Here is an 8,005-nt window from a genome sequence, read left to right as displayed (position 1 = left end):
GAAGAGAAGTAAAATGGACACACCAGAGGCAGTGACAGCCACACAGGTGTCTGGGGACACTGAGTGCAGCAACGAATAGCTTAGGCTGCCTTGGCAGCCCATGAAGGTATCACGGTTTCCTATTGCAGCATCTCAGTGATGCTTTTGTTATGCTGATCTCTGCAAAGCCCCTCTGTGCCCCAGCCCAGGATGGTGGCAGCCATGCTGTGGATAAAAGGGCAGTGACAAGGACCACAGGCTCAGAGCTTGCACTTTGGACTGCCTGGGAATGGGAGCCCTTCACATGTTCTCTGCCTCTGTGTTCAGGTTGGGGGTCCTGGCCAAGGAAGGGAGATGACCCCCATGCTAGGTCAAAAGGACACACTCCTGGGAACAGACTGTCTCTTCTTTCTGGGTAATTTCTGCCTCTGCAGTGAATGGTGAAACCAGACACATCCTCTCTGTTGGTATGACACAAAGACAGGCGTTCCTGCCTGTGGGCTGAATCTTCAGATGAGGGGAGGTGTAGCACACTCCTGTGCTCTGCTGACTAAGGCAGGGGCACATGTCACCCCATCAGAATGAGTGCCAGACCAATGGCTACAATAAAATCATTTCCAATATTCAAAGGAGTCGCCTTCATTCATCTACAAATACTTTTTCTTTTCTTTTCTTTTCTTTTCTTTTCTTTTCTTTTTTTTTTTTGAGATGGAGTCTTGCTCTGTTGCCTAGGCTGGAGTGCAGTGGCCTGATCTTGTCTCACCGCAATCTCTGCCTCCTGGGTTCAAGCGATTCTCCTGCCTCAGCCTCCCCAAGTAGCTGGGACTACAGGTGCCCACCACCACATCTGGCTAATTTTTGTATTTTTCATAGAGACAAGGTTTCACTATATTAGCCAGGCTGGTCTTGAGCTCCTGACCTTGTGATCCGCCTGCCTTGGCCTCCTAAAGTGCTGGGATTACAGGTGTGAGCCACCGCGCCTGGCCCAAGTTTTTTTCTATAAAACCACCTATTGCACTCAGGATAGGGTAAATGATGCATCATGCCTGCTGGCAACATGGGCCCTATCTGGAAAGTGAGTGTCCACCATCATGGCACAGTGCTGTGCAGTGCCTGTGTGGTGCTGAATCTCAGGAGCAGCTCCCATCCTGTGAACAACTACAGGGACATTAGACATAAGCAAAGACCTCTGGCGGCCACGCCAGCCAGCAAGCAGATGCTAACCCTGTCCTGGGGGTCTGCAGGGAGGTCGGGCCAGTGGAGAGGTGGCAAGACCCATGTGTGGTCCCCCAAATCCCGCCCATGCTATGCAATGGGGGCGACCACACACCCGATCTGCCTGGGAGGGTCCTGGTGTGCCCACTGCCTCGCTGAGTTATGAGGGGTGCTGCCTCTCACATCTCACTGGTATCGCGTTTGAAGGACAAATTATGTCTTCCCTTCCCCACCCTGTGGACCTCCGTTTCCTCATGTGGAAGTGGGGGATGATATGCTTACATGGTTATGCAGTGGGGGTATCGATGGGATCCTTCTGTCAATACCCTGCATCCAGCGACCACCTGGAGCACACCTGCAGTTCTCAAGCTGGGCTTCCTGCTGCAGTGAGGGGAGCAAGCACTGCCTGGAGCCAGGGAGTTTCTCTGAAGGAGGTGTTGGAAAGGACTTGTTCCAGAATTTGGGCTTGTATTGGGAGATTGGGGCAGGGTTGAAAGAAGCCTTTGCTCCAGATTGGATGCTGTCAGAGGCAGGGTGGATTCTATCACCTGGCATCTTCCCCAATCTTACCTAGAAGGAAGGAAGAAGACAAGACTGAAGCTAATGCTGCAATTGACAAAGAGGTAGTGGTCATGACATAGACACAGGGGAGGGGGTGTGAGGTCATTTTTGTCCATGTTTTGCATGAGCTGAGCCATGATAGCTACCAAGTGACCTTGCTTTGTCTTGACCCATCATGGTCACAGAGCGACCCTGTCTGATGCTGACAACCTGTGCAGTTCAACAAGAGAACACCAACGCCTTGCCAGCAGTGGCTGCCGTCCTCCTGAGGCCTCGCTGCTCCTCCTCTGGGGCCGACTGCTGACCTTGGGAGGTGTGGAGTGGGAGGGGAATATGCCTTGGGTTTTTTTTTTGCAGAGCAAGGGCAGGAGACTCTGATGTCTTCAGCTCTGGCCATCCTGAGTGCTGTGATCTGCTTCCGCTGCTTCCTACAACACCCGCAATCCCACCACGCTGCTGCAGTCACTGCCAACTCATAGTGCCTTCTAAGGGCCCCAGTGTCTCTGGGACACCCCCTCTCCCCTGGGAGGGAAGCAAGATGCTCATGAAGGTCCCAGGTGGAGGTGCTGAAAGAGTGTGGAGGTGCCTTCTTGAGTGTCAAAGTCTGGGATTCCAGCTTTCAGCCTCAGGCTCCAGGTGTGTGTGCCGAAGTGGAATATTCTGCTCTCATTCGCTCTCCTGCCTGGTCAGAGGAACTTGGGGAGTTTCCTCCCTAGGGGAGGGAAAGGCCCTGGAGAGGTGGCCTTGCCCTGAACTGGGAAGGGGTGGGCATGGGAAAGCAAGGGCCTGGGCTCTGCCTACTGCTTGCTGACAGCTTGGGCACAGCACTGCCTTCCCTGGGCTTCTGCCTCTTTTCTCTGTATGATTAGGTGGAGGTGGATGGGATTCTGCTTCTACTCCCAGTCCTTGGGCACCATGTCAGGTACTCACACACTTATGACCCCATCTGGTCCTTGGAACAGCACTGGGGGATGGATCTGTCAACCTCACGTTGCAAATGTTTGTTTTAAATCCCACACTCTGAAGTCAGAAAGACCTGGGTTTGCCCTCAGCCACTGACGGTTGCTTGCTATGTGACCTTGGACAAGTCGCTGCCCTTCTCTGAGCCTCAACACCCACATTTACACAGAGGAAGAATAATACCTCCCTCTTGGGCTGCTGTGAAGCAGAGCTAATGGGTACATTGTCTCAGGCACATTGCAGGTGCTCAAAGTGTTGGTCTTTCCTTCCCTTTCTAGGTCTCCATTTCCTCATCTACACAGTAGGGAGCAACTCTGTCCTGATTATAAATAAGACAATAGGTGAATGCACTCAGCAAGCCTGGGGGCAGGGATGCATAGAGAAGCTTCTTGCAAAGGTGAAGAATGTGTGCTCTGAGCCCCATGCTGAGAAGCAGGTGAGAGGACAGCAAGCCCAGTGACTGAGGCCTACAAAATGCCCCCTGCAGAGAGGGAGGAGGAGCAGTGTTCTAAGGCGGGTGGGAGGCAGCATCCCCAGTGCTTGCAGGAGGAGCAGGACTGCTTGTGCTTGCTCAGGTGGGTGGTAGGTTAGGTTCTTAGGCATCTGCTGGGTATCAGATGCTGCACAAGCATCATCTCCGTGAATTTAATCTTTCCGTCATCCCTGAGAGGTGGGCATTACAGGGGCATAGTGGGATTGAAACACAGGTCCCCTGAGCCTGTGCCTTTTCTACAAGGCAACTTAGTTCACATGTAATAATAGGACCCAAAAATACACCTGCTATGCTGTGCTCACCTGATTTCATAACATCCTTGTGACCTGCGAGGTTGGTGTACTGTCCTCATTTTATGGATGAGAAAACTGAGGCTCAGAGAGGCTGAATAATTTTGCTCATCCTTCCAAAGAACTAAAGGGAAGAGAGGTGCTATAGCTGTGGGGCCTTCTATTCCTGGGAGGAAGTGTGCAGTACCCCAGGCCATTCCGACCCTAGTGCAGGCAGGAGAAAAGGCACATCAACAAATCCAGCAGCAAGCTTCCACTGAGGGCCTCCCTGGCCTTTCGTTGCACTAGTGCTGAGGGAGAAACAGCCTTGTTCCTTCACCTAACATGGCTTCGTGCTGCCCCCAGGATAAAGGTCAGGGTCCTCAGGTCTGTGTTTGAGACTCTTCATGGTCTGATCCCACCTGCATTTCCAGCCAAATCCTCCACCACAGCCCCCAGTGCAGCAGCCCTGGCCATCTGTCCCATCCCACCATCCTGCCTTGGCTCAAGCTGTTCCCTCTGTCCCATGCTATTCACACATAGAACAAGGAGAAGCTTGATATAGGCTAACCTGAAGTTTCCATTTGAGAGCATTTTCAGCTTCTGGAAACAGACATTTCACCCAAAATTCCAGATTCCCTGCTTCTCTGAAAATACATACATACATACATAAATCTGCGTTTACTCTGCACTATTCTGTTTTTTGAGACAGAGTTTCACTCTTGTTGCCCAGGCTGGAGTGCAGTGGTGTGATCTCCACTCACCGCAACCTCCGCCACCCAGGTCCAAGTAAGTCTCCTGCCTCAGCCTCCCGAGTAGCTGGGATTTACAGGCATGCACCACCATAGCCGGCTAATTTTCATGTACTTTTTTTTTTAGTAGAGATGGAGTTTCACGATGTTGGTCAGACTGGTCTCCAACTCCTGAACTCAGGTGATCCACCAGCCTCGGCCTCCCAAAGTGCTGGGATTACAGGTGTCAGTCACCTCACTTGTCCAGTCTGCACTATTCCTTAGTGTCAGACAATTTGAGACAAACAATGTCTTTCTCATTTGGACGTGACCTTCAGGGTCTAATTTTTGTATTTTTAGTATAGACCAGGTTTTTTTTTTTTTTTTTGACAGAGTTTCACTCTTGTCCCCCAGGCCAGATGGTGCAGTGGCATGATCTCAGCTCAATGCAACCTCTGCCTCCTGGGTTCAAGTGATTCTTCTGCCTCAGCCTCCCAAGTAGCTGGGATTACAGGCGCCTGCCACCACAGCCGGCTAATTTTTCGTATTTTTAGTAGAAACAGGGTTTTACCATGTTGGGCAGACTGGTCTCGAACTCCTGACCTTAGGTGATCCACCCTCCTCAGCCTCCCAAAGTGTGGAATTACAGGCATGAGCCAGAGCCTGGCCTCACCTGGCTAATTCTTTGTATATTTGAAGAGACGGGGTTTCACCATGTTGGCCAGGATGGTCTTGATCTGCTGACTTCGTGATCTGCTGGCCTCAGCCTCCCAAAGAACTGGGATTAGAGGTGTGAGCCACTGCACCCGGCCTCAATGTAGCTTATTATCAAAGTATTTACATAGAAAAATTAATCAAAGGGCACAAGCATTTCAATACTTAGGTTAAGATGAAATCTGTGGCCGGAAGAGTGCCAGACACACATGAAATGTTTTGTGCATGAAGGAACCACAACTTAAAATGATTTTCTGTTATTCGTTTTGGTATGTTATTTTGGAAATATGATTAATCACGTATGTCAAGGACGTTGGGAAGAATTTCCGGATAGTCTGATATGCATGACATCTTAATCATACAATATAAAGCAAGGCTATCTTAGGAAATTAGGTATCACTGCCAAGGACCTTTACATGAGAAGATAAATTAAAATTACTATTAAATTTGTAACAGTCAGATGGGCTGGCAGGCAAGTTGTGTCATTTTTTTCTCAGCATTTTTTCTTTTCCTTGATTCAATAAAACAAACTTAAACGAGAGCTATCTGCAGAACCCTCACTAGACTATGTTTAATGATATGTGAAACACAGCCTGCACACTCACAGATCCTTGCCACGTCCCGTTCCCATCCTCTCAAAACCTGTGTTACCCTGTGGCTAGATATTTCAAGGACATGAAAGAGAGACGAATGAGAACCATCTTCTTTCAGATCGCTCTGCACTGTTCTTGCAGGTAGACAATGATCTCTCCGGTGAGGCTATTATCCTTGGCTGGGGGGTGAGGCCTTAATCCTAGAAAAGAGGCCTCTCAGGGTGGGGAGGTGATTTAAATTCTTACAAGAGAGACGCAACTCCCCACCTCATCTGGACCTTCACAAACCTAAACTGGAACCGCGGAAAAATGACTGACAACGGGCCACGCAAGCCAGGCAGAGACGCGGGGAGAGGCTGACCACAAGAAAGGTGGACGTAGAAGATACCGCCCTCTGGCGCACAGGGCACATGTGTCCCAACACACATACACACACACACACAGAAGGACACAGAGCTAAAGAGTAAGAAAGGGGGGAGAGAGAAACAAGAGAGAGACATACGCACACACACAAACGCACAAAGACATACAGCAGTGGCACGGTAACACCTACCCCCAGGCAGCCCCTGAATTTTCAGGGTTCTGCTCTCCATGACTACAACCCACTGGTGAGAGAGCAGCCCACGGGCACACAAGCAAACCTCTCCTTTTTTGAAGAGACTCACTGGCACACCGTCCGTGCAGGCCTGAGGCTGGGATCCCGCGCTGCTTCCTGGCCCTCCGCCCGCAGTTTCTTCCTCCTGGACGACCCTCCGTGAATCCCGGCCTCCAGAGACTATCCTGTTGATGCCCTGGCCAGGACTGGTCTTAGTCCCGACTCTGACTAATCCCTCTAGTCTCAGGTACTCGGGAGGTGGAGGCAAGAGAATCACTTGAACCCGGGCGGCAGAGTTTGCAGTCAGCTGAGATCCCGCCACTGCACTCGACTGAGTGACAGAGTGAGACTCCGACTATAAAAAAAGAAAAAGAAAGAAAAGAAAAATGACCGCGGAGCGGCGGCTGCGGGGACTGGGGCGGCGGCGGGTGAAGTGAAGATTGGGAGAGGGCCCTCCTCGACCCTCCCCGAATCCAGGCCTGAGGTTGGGATCTCGCGCTGCCGCCCCGGCGATCCGCCTGAGGTTTCTTCCTTCTGAGGTTTCTTCCTGGTGGTCGACCCTCCGAGAATCCCAGGCTCCGGAGACTATCCTGTTAATGCCCTGGCCAGGACTGCTCTCAGACCCGACTCTGACGCACAATCACACGGGGCTCCTACTTCGCAAAGTCTCAGGGACCCATCCTCGGGCAACAGTGGCAATCACTACGACCAAAGCGGAGGTTCAGGCCTTGTGCATGCGCACTGGCGAGGCCGAATCCCCGCTTGCTCCGGAGTCAGGCGGCGGGTCCTTTAAAAAATGGCGGCGACGCGCGGCCGAGGGGACTGGGGCAGCGGTGGCTGTGGCAGCGCAGTCCGAGGCGGCGGGTGGGAAGAGGACTACGAGAGGGTCCTGCGGGAGGCCCAAGGGTTGGACCCATAGAGGTCCTGTCATCAGGACCTTCTTGATCGGTCTTCTGCTTCGGTTCCCAGTGGAGGAGGAGCTTCAGGGTGCGGCTGGGCTCTCTGGACTCCTCTTCAGATCTGACTATGGATCCCACAGGGTGATCAGGAATGGGGTTACAATGCAGTGAGGCGGGAAGGGTCTCGCTGGGGCACAGAAAGATCCTAAGGGCTGCAAGGCATACTGTCAGCTGAAAATGCACTGATCCATGAGCCCACTGCCTCCCTCCTTCCTAGGTGGAGCTGTGGCCTGACTTCATCTCCAAGGTTCGGGGCTCTGGCATCCTGACACTGCTTTCCACGACATGTGCAAGGAGAGACAGAGGCGAGTCCGAGATGGAGCCAATGTGACCACACGTGGCACTAATGTTCCCCAAGAGCAGATGGAGTCAGTGTGTGTCTTTCAGGCCATATGGGGCGATGCTGAGACGGATAGTGACATCCAGGTGTGCACAGGTGGGTCGCTGGGACCTCCCACACAAAGCCAAGGAAAAGCCAAGCACACTAGAAAACCTGTGAGACAGGGCCTGTGCCTGAGTCCAAGCCACATTCAGGGATGACTGCCAGAGGGGCCAAGAGGTTTCAACAAACGACACCACACCGACATCCCGCCACCGGTAGGTACCCCTGACGCCACCTCCCCTGCACCCAGAAAAACCCAGTCCGTTTGGCTCCCTGACATCCGTGGCAGCCAAAAGATTCAGTGCTTGGAGGCACTTTCCCCAGGAGCAGAGGAACCAGATGGCCCTCAGGAATGAGAGAGGAAGGGCAGGTGGGATGCAACACTAACTTTTCTGGAAGGCAAAGGTCAGCCACGGTGGGGTTGCCTCCCGCTCCTCCTGGACTGACCACAAAGCCATCATTGGGACATGCAGACAAAGGGAGCTCCCCTGTCCAAGACAGGTATGGAAGCCCAGAACTCCAGGATCATTATACCCTATCATCCAGAAATAGGT

This window comes from Gorilla gorilla, chromosome 4 (assembly GCF_029281585.2).
Source record: "Gorilla gorilla gorilla isolate KB3781 chromosome 4, NHGRI_mGorGor1-v2.1_pri, whole genome shotgun sequence".
Lineage (NCBI taxonomy): Eukaryota > Metazoa > Chordata > Mammalia > Primates > Hominidae > Gorilla > Gorilla gorilla.
This window is presented reverse-complemented; position numbering follows the sequence as displayed.